The sequence below is a fragment of the Rhineura floridana genome, chromosome 18 (assembly GCF_030035675.1).
Source record: "Rhineura floridana isolate rRhiFlo1 chromosome 18, rRhiFlo1.hap2, whole genome shotgun sequence".
Lineage (NCBI taxonomy): Eukaryota > Metazoa > Chordata > Lepidosauria > Squamata > Rhineuridae > Rhineura > Rhineura floridana.
The window spans coordinates 27896726-27911750 of record NC_084497.1 but is presented as its reverse complement, the minus strand read 5'-3'; positions in this window follow the sequence as shown (position 1 = coordinate 27911750).

The following is a 15025-nucleotide window of genomic DNA, read 5'->3' as shown; positions in this document are numbered from 1 at the left end:
TCCTGGATGAGTGGGAGAACGTTAGCTCATGCCTGCTGACCCTCAAGCAGACGAGCTCCTGGCTGCCACCTGTTTCCGATAAGCTGCCTAATCCCACTCCATAATTATTCTTTATTAATGGACGCCCCTGTCTTCATTACATGCCTTAATTAGTGTTTGGTGAGCAAATACAAAAGGAGGGGATCAGAGCGTGTCACATTTTCCAAAGGGGGGGGGAAGGTTTACGCAGCACGTCCAAAATAACTTTGTCTGGGAAGTCCAAGTTCCTGTTTCACACTGCCCAGTTGTGCGAAGGGATCCCGCTTAATCCCACTGCGAGGCTGGGTAAATCAGCGTGCACTGCCCAAAGGTCCGCACCCACCCAGACATCACAGTGTACAGGGAGGGAGATTTTTTTGAGAAGTTTTGCAGAAAGACTGGTGGTTTGCAATAATAACCCTAAGAATTATTGTGCAATGCACCCCTACGTTTGACTGTTTCTATTCAATTTCACTAACATTTCATACCTCTAGTCAGTGTTTCAGTGGCTTCCAATCTGAATTTGTGCTTTTGGTTCATAGATTACATCCTCTTTGTCCATTTGCGTCCACTGGGTGTCCAAAGCTAGGACTGGGTGTCCATTTAGACACACAACTATTACTTAAAATGCCTTGTACCATTTTAATTAAACCAAGGGCAGGAACTGGGAACATGTGCGAGAGATGTTTGTTGGACACACTCTCCTAATTGATTTAGCCAGCATTTTGAATGTATTTATTTACTTATTTATTATTTGATTTATAACCCGCCCTTCCTCCCAGCCTTTTTCAGCTTACGAACTGCCTTCCAGGAATCACATGCTACTGGTGGGTGGGGCCAGAAGCAAAAGTAGGTGGAGCAACACGTGAAAAGTTTTACCTGTGTACAAGTAGGCTAGTTCCCCCCACACTCACACACTCTTCTCTGTTCTCTAGCCAGGCAAGCCAGAGGCATGAACAGAATTCATTCCAGCTCAACAAAAACACTTCAGGTGTGAAACAAGACCAGTAGGGGGGGTTGCCCTGGGGAGAGTTCAGAAGGCTATGTAGAGAAAGGGGGGCATATGTTTGTTCGTTTGTTACATTTATTTCCCTCTTTTCCTCCAAAGAGCTCAAGGTGGCATCCAAACATGGCCCCACCCTTCCCAATTTCATCCTCACAACAACCTTGTGAGGTAGGTTAAACTGAGAGGCAGTGACTGGCCCAAGATCATTAAGTGAGCTTCATGACCGAGCGGGCTTTCGAATCCTTGTCTCCCAGGTCCCCATCTGACACTGACCACATTGGCTCTGTGATGGGTTGTATCCTACTCAGAGTAGGCCCACTGAGCCGCATTCAGCTAAGTTTTACTCAGAGTATTGAAATTAATGGCCAATTTCAATAGGTCTACTCTGAGTAAAAGGTAGTTGAATGCAACCCATTGAAATTAGCGGATGAAAGTTAGTCCATTCATTTCAATGGGTCTACTCTGAGTACCCCGAACAATGGATACCAGCCCTGACCCCCCGTGCCTGGGGTTCCCAGTCCCTTTTCCATTCAGTCAAATAAGTCACTTTGTTACCCTTGCGTTGTGGTTCTGGAAAGGTTTCTTTTACATAAAACAAAAAAAGAAGAATCCAGTTGAGCAACCTTCTGACCCTTTCCAGATAAAAGGTTGGCTGATGTATGGGGAAGAAAGCCAGCGCAGAAAAGCCGGTGAGAATCGAAGCCGGGCACAGCACGAGCCTTTTCACCGTTGCTAACCCCCTCCGGTTAATGATTGCCGGCATTGGCAGACAGTTCCAGGCCGCTGCCCGGCAAGAAAAAGCAATTAATTCAAGACTAACAGGATTTCAGATTCATAGTAGCCTTGGAAGACACTTTTGGGAGGAGGGGAGGAGGGGTTGATGAAATATATTTGGAGGGGGAGACGATTTGACATTCCAGGAGGGTTCTAGAACAACAAGGAGGCAATGCAGTATCATGCCAGAGATGGCGATGGCAGCCTTGAAGAGATTCTCACGGGGAGGGATCAACTAGACTGCCCATTTCAGTTTCTCACATCCCTCATTTTTTAAGATCTCGCTGGATCAGGCCAGTGGCCCATCTAGTCCACCATCCTGTTCTCACAGTGGCCAGCCAGATGCCTACAAGAAGCCCACAGGCAGGACCTGAATGTAATAGCTTCTGATTCTCAGCAACTGGTATTCCAAAGCACGCTGCCTCCAACAGTGGAGGTAGAGTGCAGCCATCAGGGTTAGTCGCCACCCAAACCCTTATTATTGTCCATGCATTTGTCTAATCCTCTTTTAAAGCCATGCAAGTTGGTGGCCATCATGGCCTCCTCTGGGAGCAAATTCCATAGTTTAACTATGCGCTGCGTGAAGAAATCCTTTCTTGCTTGTCCTGAATCTTCCAACATTCAGCTTCATTGCGTGTCCACAAGTTCTAGTGTTACGAGAGAGGGAGAATTTTTTCTCTCTATCCACTTTCCCCACTCCATAATTGCATACGCCTCTATCATGTCTCCTCTTACTTGCCTTTTCTCTAAACGAAAAAGCCAACCTTAAATGCAGTTCTCCACATTTCTGCATCAGTGTGTGATTTTCAAAAAAAAGTCCTCGTGAAAATTCATCAGCCTTTTAGGGCAAATGTCTCCTAATGTCCACATGTGTATGCAATTTTGCTTAATATGCACATTTTTTGCAAAGCAATTTTGCCCAGTGTTACACATTTTTGTATGTTTTCTTTATGAATATACACACTTTACCCTAGGATATGCATTTTGATGCACATTACTTGGATGAAGAAGTGTACTGCAAAATTCAGAAGTGCAAATTTTGAAGGATGGCTGTGTTTCAATTGGTGCATTGCTTTAGAAAGTGTGAAGTAGGTAGGTTCACCATTGAATGCAAACTGAATCAAATTTCTTTCCCATCACATATGCTTTTCCAGTGTGTCAAAGGTAGCTCTTGGCTGTCTGAAGCAGCTTTGACTTTGCTTGTCTAAAACGATGATCCACGTTATTCTTAGAAACATCCCCGATTTTTGACAGCATCCCCCTACGTTTTGGGTCCCTCGCCTCCTCTCATTTTTACTGGTTGCTGCAGAGCACTGACATATTTTGTGAGAACAAGCTTCAAGGCCTTGCATCACATACAAAATTTAACTATTTTGAGACCAAAGTGAGCTCCGAAAAAATAAGTTTTGTGAGGATCTTAAGGATGTGCTAGAGTGAAGGCGATTCCTACCGCATTTATTTATTATTTGAAAGATTTTTAACCCTCTCTTCAGCAAGAAAAAAAAGGGTGGGGCGACTCCCACAGCAGTTTGCAAAGGTCAGCAAGGCAGAACGAAAGCCTGAGTTTGCCTTTTTCCTCTTCTCTCCCAATCACTTTTCCTTTTGTGTCATGACATTACCCCATTAATTTTCTGCTTTGTCTTTTTGATTGTACACCTGAGAACAGGAGTCAAATTGCTTAAGAAGAACCCTGTTGGATCAGACTAAAGGCCTGTTTTGCCCATCACTTTGTTCTCACAGTGGCCAACTAGATTTCTCTGGGAAATTCCCAAGCGCAACAGCAACTGGGAGAAGCAACATGGACTGATTTCTCCATCCCTACACCTCCAATGCCATCCATCAATCCTTGCGGCCCCTCCCGAATGAGCAACTCCACTACCCTTGGCAAAGGATGGGAGCTCCTGCCCCTCTCCATTGGCACCCGGTTTTCTCAAAGGTGCTCTTGAATCACCTGGGGACTCTCAATCATCCCAGCTCAGCTGCAGGGCTCTGTCTGTTCTTTTGTGCGTCCCCGATTAGGCTGTTCTTAGGATGCCTCACAGGAGTTGGTTTATGCGCAGAAGCCCTTCCATAACAAAGCAATATATTGTTGGGCTTGAAATACTCTGTGGGATACTCTCTCTCTCTCCTTGTTGCTCCTTTTGCTTTCAAAAGCAAAAGAATGATAACGGAGCCCAGCGGGAAAAGGGGATTAACTTTCAAGCATCCCGCTGATGCTATTGAAGTGTCATGGGTGATGTTTGCAAAACAAGAGGTTAAAAGATGAAGGGGAGGGGAGAGATGTTGCAAATACACACACACAAACACACATTCACTTAGCTTTCAGTACTGGGAGAGCTGTTGCACTCAGATCTTGCTTTCCGGCTTCCTGTGGGCATCTGTGAGAATAGGATGGTGGACTAGAGATGGACCACTGGCCTGATCCAGGAGGCCTCCTCTGATGTCCTTATGCATCATACTTTCCTTTACAAAGGAGATTAGACAAATTTGCGAAGGGTAAGGCTATCAGTGACTACTACCCAGGAAGCAGCACCAGTTGCAGGTTGGGAGCAGCAGGAGAGAAATGTGTAGACACCGAATTCGGTAATTCAAGCAATCTTTTGGACAGCGAGAAAGGATGGTCCAATGGTGACAGAGAAGCAGAAAGCAGCATTCAAGCCTGGCTATAATTTTAGAAGATTTCTCTTCTCTTAGAAGGGGGCGTGGCTGTGACCGTCGTGAAGGGACCCTGCACTTCTGAATTTGGCATTACACGACTGGCTGACACACTGCTGCTTGTAGACCTTGTGGCGTTCAGTGGATCAAGGCCAACCAACTGCCAGTTTGCTCTTTGCCTTGGAACAGGGAACATTCCCCCTCTCTTCCTATTTATACAGCTTGCCTCAGGAATAAACCAATTACGCTTGTTACAAAAAAATAAAATAAAATGATATCCTCCTAATGTCCACCACACATCTGCAACCTCTGGAAAGGGCACTCTCACACGTCTGCCAGCTGCACACTCCTCTCCGAATGGCCGAGGCCCAACTCGCCTTTCTACCGGTCATGGATGTGCTTGCATCTGCCTGGGCCGCCTCGAATGTTTACTGCATTCATAAACAAATTGCAGCTATAAAAGTCTCCAAAAATAGTCTGGGTTGAAGAGGGGGGGGGAGCTTTTCAGGCTCTCTCCAGTGAAAGTCTCATCACATGGGTTAGGGAGTATAGGCTGTTGCCACATTTCAAGGTTTGACCTGAAGTTTCAACACTCTGCAACACAATCCTTCAGTACACAGAAACACAAGAAGCTGCTCATACCGAGTCAGACCATTGCTCCATCCAGCTCAGTATTGTTTACATTGACTGGCAGCAGCTCTCCAGTGTTTCAGACAGGGAGTCTCTGCCAGCCCTAGCTGGAGATGCGGGGAATTGAGCCTGAGACCGTCTGCATACAAAGCAGGTGCTCTGCCACTGAGCGACAGTCCTTTTCTTAAAAATAAAACAAGCTTCTAGTCCTCATAGTTCTGGGGGGGAAAAGGGCTGGTTTAACTAGGAGCCAGACCCATTGGTCGATCTAGCTCAGTATTGTCTACACTGACTGGCAGTGGCTGTCCAGGACTTCAGACAGGGAGTCTCTTCCAGCCCTGCCTGAAGATGCTGCCAGTGACTGAACCTGCATGCAAAGCGGGTGCTCTGCCACTAGGGATGGAAAGATGGGTCAGCTTCGGTTCTCTCCGTTTATTCAATCATTTCTCATTTATCCAGTCTTAAATTCAGTTCTCCCCATTTCTGCAACAATTTGCATTTTTTTTAAATCCTCATGAAAATTCTAGTGCATATTTCTCCTAATAAACACATTTTTGTAAGCAGTTTTAACAAAGGTACACATTTTTTGCAAGCCATTTCTTGTCATCTAATGCATTTCTGCATGTCATTTTCACTCATGCGTTCATATTTATGCCCACTTCCCCCTCACATACGCATTTTCGTAAATATTGTTTAGTTGGCAAACTGCATCGCAAAATTCTAACAAATGCGAATCTCGAAGGATGGCTGTGTGTTGGTTCTCATACTGATTCAGAAAGCGCAAATTTGATAAATTCTGCATAAAATGCGAACGGTATTGAAATCTCACCCATCCCTCTCTGCCACCAGGCTATGGCCTTTCCATGAGGCTATTTGTCCATCTGAAAAAAAGAAGCCTGCCCAGACCTGTAGACGTTGGTGTATTTTGATCTTTTTGATGTACTGCTGTTTTAAAGTTTTTAACTGAAATGAAATGGGCTGCCTTCAAGTCGATCCTGAGTTACGGCGACCCTGTGAATAGGGATTTCATGGTAAGCGGTATTCAGAGGGGTTTACCATCGCCTCCCTCTGAGGCTAGTCCCCCCCAGCTGGCTAGGGCCTGCTCAGCTTGCCACAGCTGCACAAGCCAGCCCCTTCCTTGTCCGCAACTGCCAGCTGGGGGGCAACTGGGCTCCTTGGGACTACGCCTCTTGCCCACGGCTGCACAGGTGGCAGGACACGTCACCCCTGAGCCACTCACTGTGGGGTGATCTTTAGCTGGCCCTTGATGCCCAGGAGACACGAGCGGGGATTTGAACTCACAGACTCTGGCCTCCCAGCCAGGCTCTCCTCCCCACTGGGCTTTTAATTACTTGCTCTCAACTTTTATTGATCATTTTCATGCCTCTTGTAAGCCACATAGAGGTTCCACACAATTAAGCAGGATATTGATTTTGTTAAATAAATGAATGAATGAAATAAAATCCACTCTGGTACAGTCTGCTCTGACTGGTAGCACCTCCTCAGGGTTCTCTCTACCTAAAGAAGCCAGGAGTTGAACTGAATTCTTCTGCATGCAAAGCAGGCATTCAGACACGACGGTCCTATACACATGCTTACTCAGAAAGAAGCCCCCTTTATCTGAGCAGAACTTACTCCCTAGGGCAGCTTTTCCCAACTAGTGGGCCACCAGATGTTGTTGGACCAGAACCCCCATCTTTCCTGACCATTGGCAATGCTGGCTGAGGCTGATGGGAGTTGTGGTCCAACAACATCTGGTGGCCCACTAGTTGGGAAAGGCTGCCCTAGGACAGCTTTCCCCAACCTGGTGATCGCTAGATTTTTTTGGCCTACAACTCCCATCATCCCTGACTATTGGCCGTGTTGGGTGGAGCTGACAGGAGATGTAGTCCCAACATCTGGAGGGCACCAGATTGAGGAAGGCTGCCTTAGAAAGCCCGTATGGGATTGCGGTCCTGGCCTTCTTCTTAAGGTCTCCAGGTAAAGGACTAAAATCCTAAGGGGAGTCCGAAGGTAACTAACGGAATAGGCAATTTTCTGCTTGGGTTGAGGGTGCTTGCTATTAGCAATGCCCCCTGTGTTTGTCAGCAAGGCTGGCTCCAGATTTCTGGTGTCCCAAAGGATATAAGAACCCTGTAGCTGGATCAAGCCCGTGGGCCATCAAGTCCAGCCTCCTGTCCTCACAGCGGCCAACCAGATGCCCACGGGAAGGCTGCAGCCAGAACCTCATTGCAGCAGTGCTCTCCCCACCTGTGATCCCTAGCCATCCTGACTTTTAGCCATCGATAGCCTTATTCCCTACAAATGTGTCTAATCCCCTTTTAAAGCCATCCAAGTTAAATTATGTAAGCAGTTTTGACTCATGTACACATTTTTGCAAGCCATAGTGCATTTTGGTATGTTCTTTTCACTCATATTTTCATTTTTAGGCACACGTTCCCTTAACCTATGCATTTTTAGAAGCATAGTTTGGTTGGCAAACTGCATTGCAAAATTTGATTAAGTGTGAATTTCAAAGGACGGCTGTGTTTCCGTTCTCATGTTGTTTTGAAAAGAGTAAATTTGATAAGATTCGGCTTGAAATGCAAACTGAATCTAATTTCTCCTCCATCCGTACTCCAAGGAGATCAAAGCTAGCATTACGGCTCCCAGTGATGTGGGTTTTACAGAAAACATAAGCTTGAAATTTAAAATTAGGGTAATTTGCATCAGACAAGGTGAGGTGGACTCACTTTTTTTCTGGATTTGCATGGCCAGCGTTCACGTTCAGCATGGCAGGGCACTTACAAAGTTCCATATCTAGTAATGTCAAAGTGTAAGCGTCTGTCTGTGACCATGGCAGTCAATTGGAAGAAAAGGACCAACTTTCATCAGAGGCCTCCAGAACGCCCAAGGCAGACCCACCCGGACACATCTAGAAGCCTTCCACACCTCCAGACCAGTGCTGGTCCAGGATCTGAATGCCTGGTGAACTTACAGGATGGGTAATCATGCATTGCTCCTGCACTGAATTTTTTTTTTTTATTTCAGTCAACCAACCACAATACGGTATAAAAATATTAACATGAGACTGCTTGGTGACAGAGCTATGGCAGACATCAAAACAATACGATAAAATTAATTACAATTCACAATCTTACAGGGTCTGGTCACAATGGCCAAGTTCAGAAATTTGGCCACTTGAACGGTAATTGCCTTGTCAGAGCCCTCTAGTAAAACAGGCAGAAGAGACTCAGGGGAGCGGCCTGGAAGGGACTGCATAATAGGGTATAAAAGGTCTTTTCTGGCCCCTTCATAATACCTACAATTAAACAGAACATGTAAAACAGACTCCACTTCGGCGTTATCACAGGGGCAGCATCCATTATTCCTTGGAGTTTTATCGTATCTACCCTCCAAGAGTTTAGAAGGTAGGGCGTTGAATCGGGCCAGAGAAAATGCCCTCCTGTACTTAGGTACAGATAGCCAACTTAGATAGAGCATCCCATCATTACAAGGGAAACCTGTTAGACCCAGTGATCGAGGGGAACAGGGGCCCGAAGCAGCTACAAGAAGCTCTTGGATGTCAATGTCCACTAGCCGCCGTTTAACAATCGCCTTGGCCCTACCAAGTTCCATAGAGAGTAAGTCGGAGGGAGAAAGGCCAGCTGAAACAACTTTATCCACCACCACTTTGGTCCAAGATGGTTTAAGAGGGTCCCTCATTACCTGAGACGTAAATGAGCTTTGAGTGAGCATAAGACAGCAGTGTAGCCAGAATTGAATGACATAGATCCAAGCTAAGCATTTTAAAGAGTTAAGGCCAGCCTCCAAATTAAGGGTAGCTCCAGAGACACATCTTGGGACACCAAAAATAGATCTAAGGAAGAAGGATTGAATTCCTTCAAGTGATCCTTTAAAGTAGGGATACCAAATTGGGGCCCCATAGAGTATCATCGGGACTATTTTGGTTCTTAAAACACGTACTGCTGCTGGCAAAAATTTCCCGCCCTTTGTGAAAAAGAAGCGGGTCATTGCACCCAAGTTATTCTCAGCTTTGGCCTTAACATATTTGCCATGGATTCTCCAGCTGACTGTTTCATGGAACCAGATACCCAGGTATTTGTAGGGGTCAACCTGTTCGATTCTGTCGTTCCCCATGAACCAAAGGTACCTGACGTTTCTCCTGGAAAATACTATTACTTTAGATTTAGTATAGTTAATTGTAAGGTAATTATCTTTACAATATTCTACAAAGCCACTGAGTAGTCTCTTAAGACCCAGCCGGGTTTGGGAAATTAGAACCGCATCGTGTGCATAAAGCAGAATGAGTACTTTTGTATGCCCAATCTTTGGTGGATGGGATTGTATCGTTCCCAGGACAGAAGGAAGATCAGCCAAGTATAGGTTAAATAAGGTGGGGGTGAGAACACACCCTTGTCTGACACCTCGTGAGGAGATCTCCTTCAAGAAGTGACCTCGATAGCTACATCGTACCTGGATAGATGTATTTTGGTACAATAAGCGAATCAGGAGCAATAGCCTTTTCTCAATAGAAAGCAGTTCTAATTGCTCCATAGACGATCACGAGAGACAGAGTCAAAAGCAGATTTTAGGTCTGTGAAGGCTGTAAAAAGTTTGCCTCCTCGTGGTTTAGAGTGTTTGTGCACTAGGTGGGCCAAAACCAAACAGTGGTCGAGTGTGGAACATCCTGGTTTGAATCCTATCTGCTCTTCTCCCAAGACGTTGTTGTCACTTATCCACATTTTCAACTTTAGGTCTAGATAGCTGGCGAACACCTTCCCCACTATAGACAATAAACTGATTGGATGATAGTTACTCAGGTCGTTCTTGGGTCCTTCCTTATAGATGGGAACTATGAAGGCTTTCAGCCAAATTGTGGGAATTATTCCTGATTTGTTTATTAGAGTGAAGAGGGAGGCCAGCAGAGGGGCCCACCAGCTGATATTACTTTTCAGCAGCTCCGAAGGGATGCCATCAGGTCCGGGGGCCTTGCCTGTCTTTAACTGGGATAATAGTTCCTCAATAGTATTAGTATCAACAGGGGGCCAGTCAGGGATATCGGAGAGCAGATAAGTGGGAGGACTGGAGTTAGATGTTTTTGGGTTGTTGAAAACAGCATGAAAATAATCCTCCCAGATATTTGCTGGGATATAACAATCTGGGCTTCCATTATGGTCAGCTAGAGCTCTGGAAACAAGCTTCCAAAAGGATTTAGTGCTACGAGTGATGGATGCTGCAATCAGCATTTGCCAAGAGTCCCTGATTGCCTCACTTTTTTCCCGATATAAAAGCTTCTTATATTCTTAGCACATAATATGACTGCGGGAGTTGGCGCTCATTATTTACGCGGTAGCAGCGATAAGCAGAGCAAATTCTTTTCCTGAGATCAGCACATTCTCTGTCAAACCACTTGTTTGTTCTATCTGTCGGGTGTTTTGTAATACCGTTTGTAGTTTGGAGAGCGGAGTACATATCCTGCATCATCTCCTCAAAAGCCATTATGCCCTTTTTTGGCGAACTATCTGTTGTTATTTGTTCTAAAGGTTTTATTGTATGGGGAAGGTGAACAAAGCTGTTGAAGGCCTGTCCTGTTTTATTGGACCACTTGATCTTTTTAAAGCTAACCACTGTAGATGGGCTACAGAGTACATAATGTGGCGTGTTCAGCTCTAGCACACCAGGGATAGCCAAAAGAAATTCCAGCGGCAGATGGTCGCTATCAAAGCAATCTGCTACTCTGAAACTATAACCCAGAGTTTTCAGGGCCTTATGGGTAATAATATAGTCGACCACACTTGAGCCCCTGGGAGAAACATAGGTAAACTCCCCCCAATCATCGCCAGCACTGGAGCCATTTAAAATACACAGGTCAGTTTTGGAAACAAACTGAAGCAGACCTACTCCTGCAGGGTTTAAAAGAGTATCTTTCCAGTGGCGTGAGTTAAGATGTCCCCTGCTGGCAGAGGGATGGACACCAGAGGTGGAGACATCCACCAGATAGGTTCCAGTCCTTGCATTGAAATCACCTGCGATTATAGGGAGTGCATGAGTAAATTTGGCCATCCAATGTGCATGGCGCCCTCCCTGCAAACCGCAGGAGGGAAGTAGAGATTAAGTAAGAGCAAGGTCAGCTGTACGGACCTCATCTCCAAAATCAGTGACAGCAAGGTGGGATCACAGTCTGGGAGCTCAGTTACCTTGGCATCCAGAGATGAGGAGACCAAGATACTCAGTCCCTGTCTGGCCCTGCCCTTGCTCTTGTTAGGGAGTGCAGCATACAGAAGGTCACAAATCCATTGACGTAAATATGGTCACAACACCGTGTCTCTTGGGGCAAAATAATGTCACACTTATTCAAATAGGCAAGGAAATTTTGATTACTGCATTTAGACTTCCACCCAGCAATATTCCAAGAAAGATGTTTTAGAGGGGTGGTGCCGTTCCCCTGTCGTAGTCAGTCTAGCTCTTCAGTTTTGTCCATACTGCCTCCTAAGTTCTCCAAGACACGACAGTTGGAGGATGGTGCACAGGGGATAGATGTTAGAGGGATAGGTCTGTGTGTATTGTTACCAGAATCTTGTAGGCCACTCTCATGTGGTTCCAAGTATTGTAAGGCTATCCAGTCAGTAGTTTTTGCACTCATATTTTTGTGGTCTGCAAGGACAGGTTTTTTGTGTGTACCATCACATGTAATAAATACCGCTGACTTTGGGGAGATCCCCAACTCACCAGGCTTAAAAGAGATGTTATTTTGGGTCAGTTTAGAAGGTTGCAGTACCACAATTTCGGGGCTTAAAGCCAGCCGTCCCTTTGTATTAAGATATTGTAACTTGTGTGTTGAAGGGATTCCCTGAAGTGTGTTGCAGTCTATTGACTGATTGGAAGCCTTTAGGGGGCTCAGAGAGGTCTGTACATAACTTTTCCCGGTAGGGGCGGTTTCCCCTCCTTTTTTAGTATTGGAAGCAAGCGGACGGATATCATTTAATTTAGACTCATTATCTCGATTGGTCATATTTAGGAGTATTTCTTTCAAGGAAGAAAGTCGCAGCAAAATCTCTTACTGTTCCTGTCCTGGGAGAGCACCAAAGCTTCCAATTAGCATTCGTTCTTCAGGTGCAAAGTTTCCAGGAGCAATATTATCATTGCTCTCTGGAGACTCCCCAGTGCCATTTATGCCCCTAAAATTCCCTGAGCCTGTAGTTACTTCACCTGAACTATGGGTCGAGATAAGAACAGGGACATTGGTCAACGCAACTAATTTCCCAGTCAGTGGCTCCTTTTGCCTCAAAGTAGAGGGGCATCTCTTCCCCTCCCTTTGAGTTCCCAGAGATGTAATGGGGGAATTATCCTTAAAATGCCTCCTAACATCCATACCTTTTCTTTTAAACGCTTCTTTGGCTGAGTAAATTTTCGCAGCTGTAATAGCTGATGCGAAAGTTACCATTGCTCGAGCTGATTTGTAATTATAATAAAGATATTCAATCTTCCAAATAGAGTCTAAATCTAGGGAAATTGCAAGTGATGCTGATATAAGCTTCACCAGATGTACTTTGCGGTCGTATTGCGTCAGCCAACCATTTGGTTTTGGGTAGTTAATAAAGACCAGGTTCTTTTTCATTAGCTGTAAATGCCATTTTTTGTTTATCAAGGTTGGTTTCTGTGGACGCTCTTGCTTTCTTGTTTGAAAGATGGGGGATTGACCAAGGGTCTTGTAGTTCATCAGGTTCATCTACAGAAGCATGTTGGAAGGAAACTTTTGACTGCTGGGTTAGACATGCCCTTTTGTGTGCGCCCTTATTGATTTCATTATCCTGCCTTTCAGGATCAAGTACTTTTCATCTTTTATCCTCTGAGTCCAGTAGCTTAAATAATTTATTGAAATTCATTTTGGTTATTGAAATTCATTTTGGAGCTCCTGCACTGATGGGCTAAAAAAAAATCAGCCTATTCCAGAAATGATGGTCGTGTGGTGGTATGAAAACCTGACTCTGTAATCTTGGGATGGGGGTGGGAGATATATAGGCCCAACCCCGTGGAGGATGGTGTTCAAGTCTTAGGTTATATGTAATCATGTCTCCCTCTAGTGGCTGGCTTGGCAACTGTTGATAGCCTAAGACCCCAAAACCACCTCTGGCTGAAGGTTGTATCTGCTAGGATGCTTCACTGGTGGTCTAGCATCATAGAATCATACAACAGCGGAGTTGGAAGGGGCCTATAAGGCCATCGGGTCCAACCCCCTGCTCAGTGCAGGAATCCAACCTAACAGATGGCTGTCCAGCTGCCTCTTGAATGCCTCCAGTGTTGTAGAGCCCACCACCTCCCCAGGTCATTGGTTCCATTGTCATACCGCTCTAACAGTTAGGAAGTTTTTCCTGATGTTCAGCAGAAATCTGGCTTCCTGCAACTTGAGCCCATTATTCCGAGTTCTGTACTCTGGGACGATCGGGAAGAGATCCCAGCCCTCTGTGTGGCAACCTTTCAAGGACTTGAAGAGTTCCATCATATCTCCCCTCAGTCTTCTCTTCCCAAGGCTACACATGCCCAGTTCTTTCTATTCTGAGTCTTGCCTCGGATGCCGTTCATGAGGTCCTGGCTAGCAAATCTGGATTCTTAGGAGCCGGTGCATAAAGCATGCTAAGCTTAACCAGAGGGAACTGGGGCAGAGACCTTGCTTAGCCCCTAGGTTCACTGTGCGGCCTTGAGCAAATCACTCTGTTGTATCCTATGTTCCTAGGGCATATATACAGTACGCCTTTCATGCGGGCTTTCTTATAACAAAATAAGATATATATATATATTTAATGACTTTAAAAAAAGTTTTCCTGTGTAAGTCGCTGTGAGGTACTCAGGCACAAAAACACAACTAATAAACGTAATGAATCATCAATCAACAATAATGATAGGGCAGAGGTGTGGGGCATCTGTGACCCTCCCGATGTTGCCGCTGGACTTCAGGCGTAGCTGGTGGTCAGGACTGATGCCAGTTGTTTACTATTGTTTATTAAATTTATATCAAGGAGCCCAGGGTGGCCAACAAAACAGCAATGGTGTCCAGCAACATCCGACACAGTCACCGTCTCTCTACTAAATAAAGTCCAAAGTCAGGCATTGTGGAAAGGAGCTGGCTTTAAAACGAAAAGAAGGGAAATAGCAGCAGTTTGGAAAACACCCCCCCCCAAAAAACACCCCCAGTGGATTGGTGCACTGAGATATTACAGCAATTCTCTCTAGGCAAGAAGGGTTGGTTTATAGACAAAGGAAGGACGCAGCTCTTCTCCACGTGGGTTTAAAATGGTCTCCAAAGCACAGAGAACCACAGCAAGGGCAAACCCAGTGGAACCAGATGCCTGTAGGACAGGTCAAGGCCTGCCTGTTATTTTAGCCCATGCCAGTTTGCCTAGTTCTGCTTCCGGCTATATCCCCACGCTTAGGTGAATTCTGCTTCTTTTGCGTAAGTTGCTCATCGTGCTAAAGGGGGTGTAAAGAGCTACCGCTGTCCTCAAACCCCCTGCCTGTTCAGCCCCTCCCCTGTGCTTCTGAGATGCCAGCTGGTAATGCCAGCCTACACACTTTCAAATCTCTCTTGTTGGCCAAGAGGGCTAGAAACTTTGGGGGCTAGAATTATGGGGACAGAGCTCTATTTACCAAACACATTTTGCAGGAGGGAGCTTGTAGATTTCTGTCCCAGCCCCTTAACAAAAGACCTCATGCACAGGGCTCTATTTCATGCAACAGGTCCCATAGAAAGCCGCCTTATACTACGTCAGACCATCGGCCTATCTAGCTCAGTATTGCCTACACTGATTGGCAGCAGCTCTCCAGGGTTTCAGACAACGAGTCTTTCCCATCCCTGCCTGGGAGATGATAGGGATTGAACCTGGGCCTTTCTGCATGCAAGGCAGACGCTCTGTCACTGATGCTCTAAGGCCCTTCCACGTA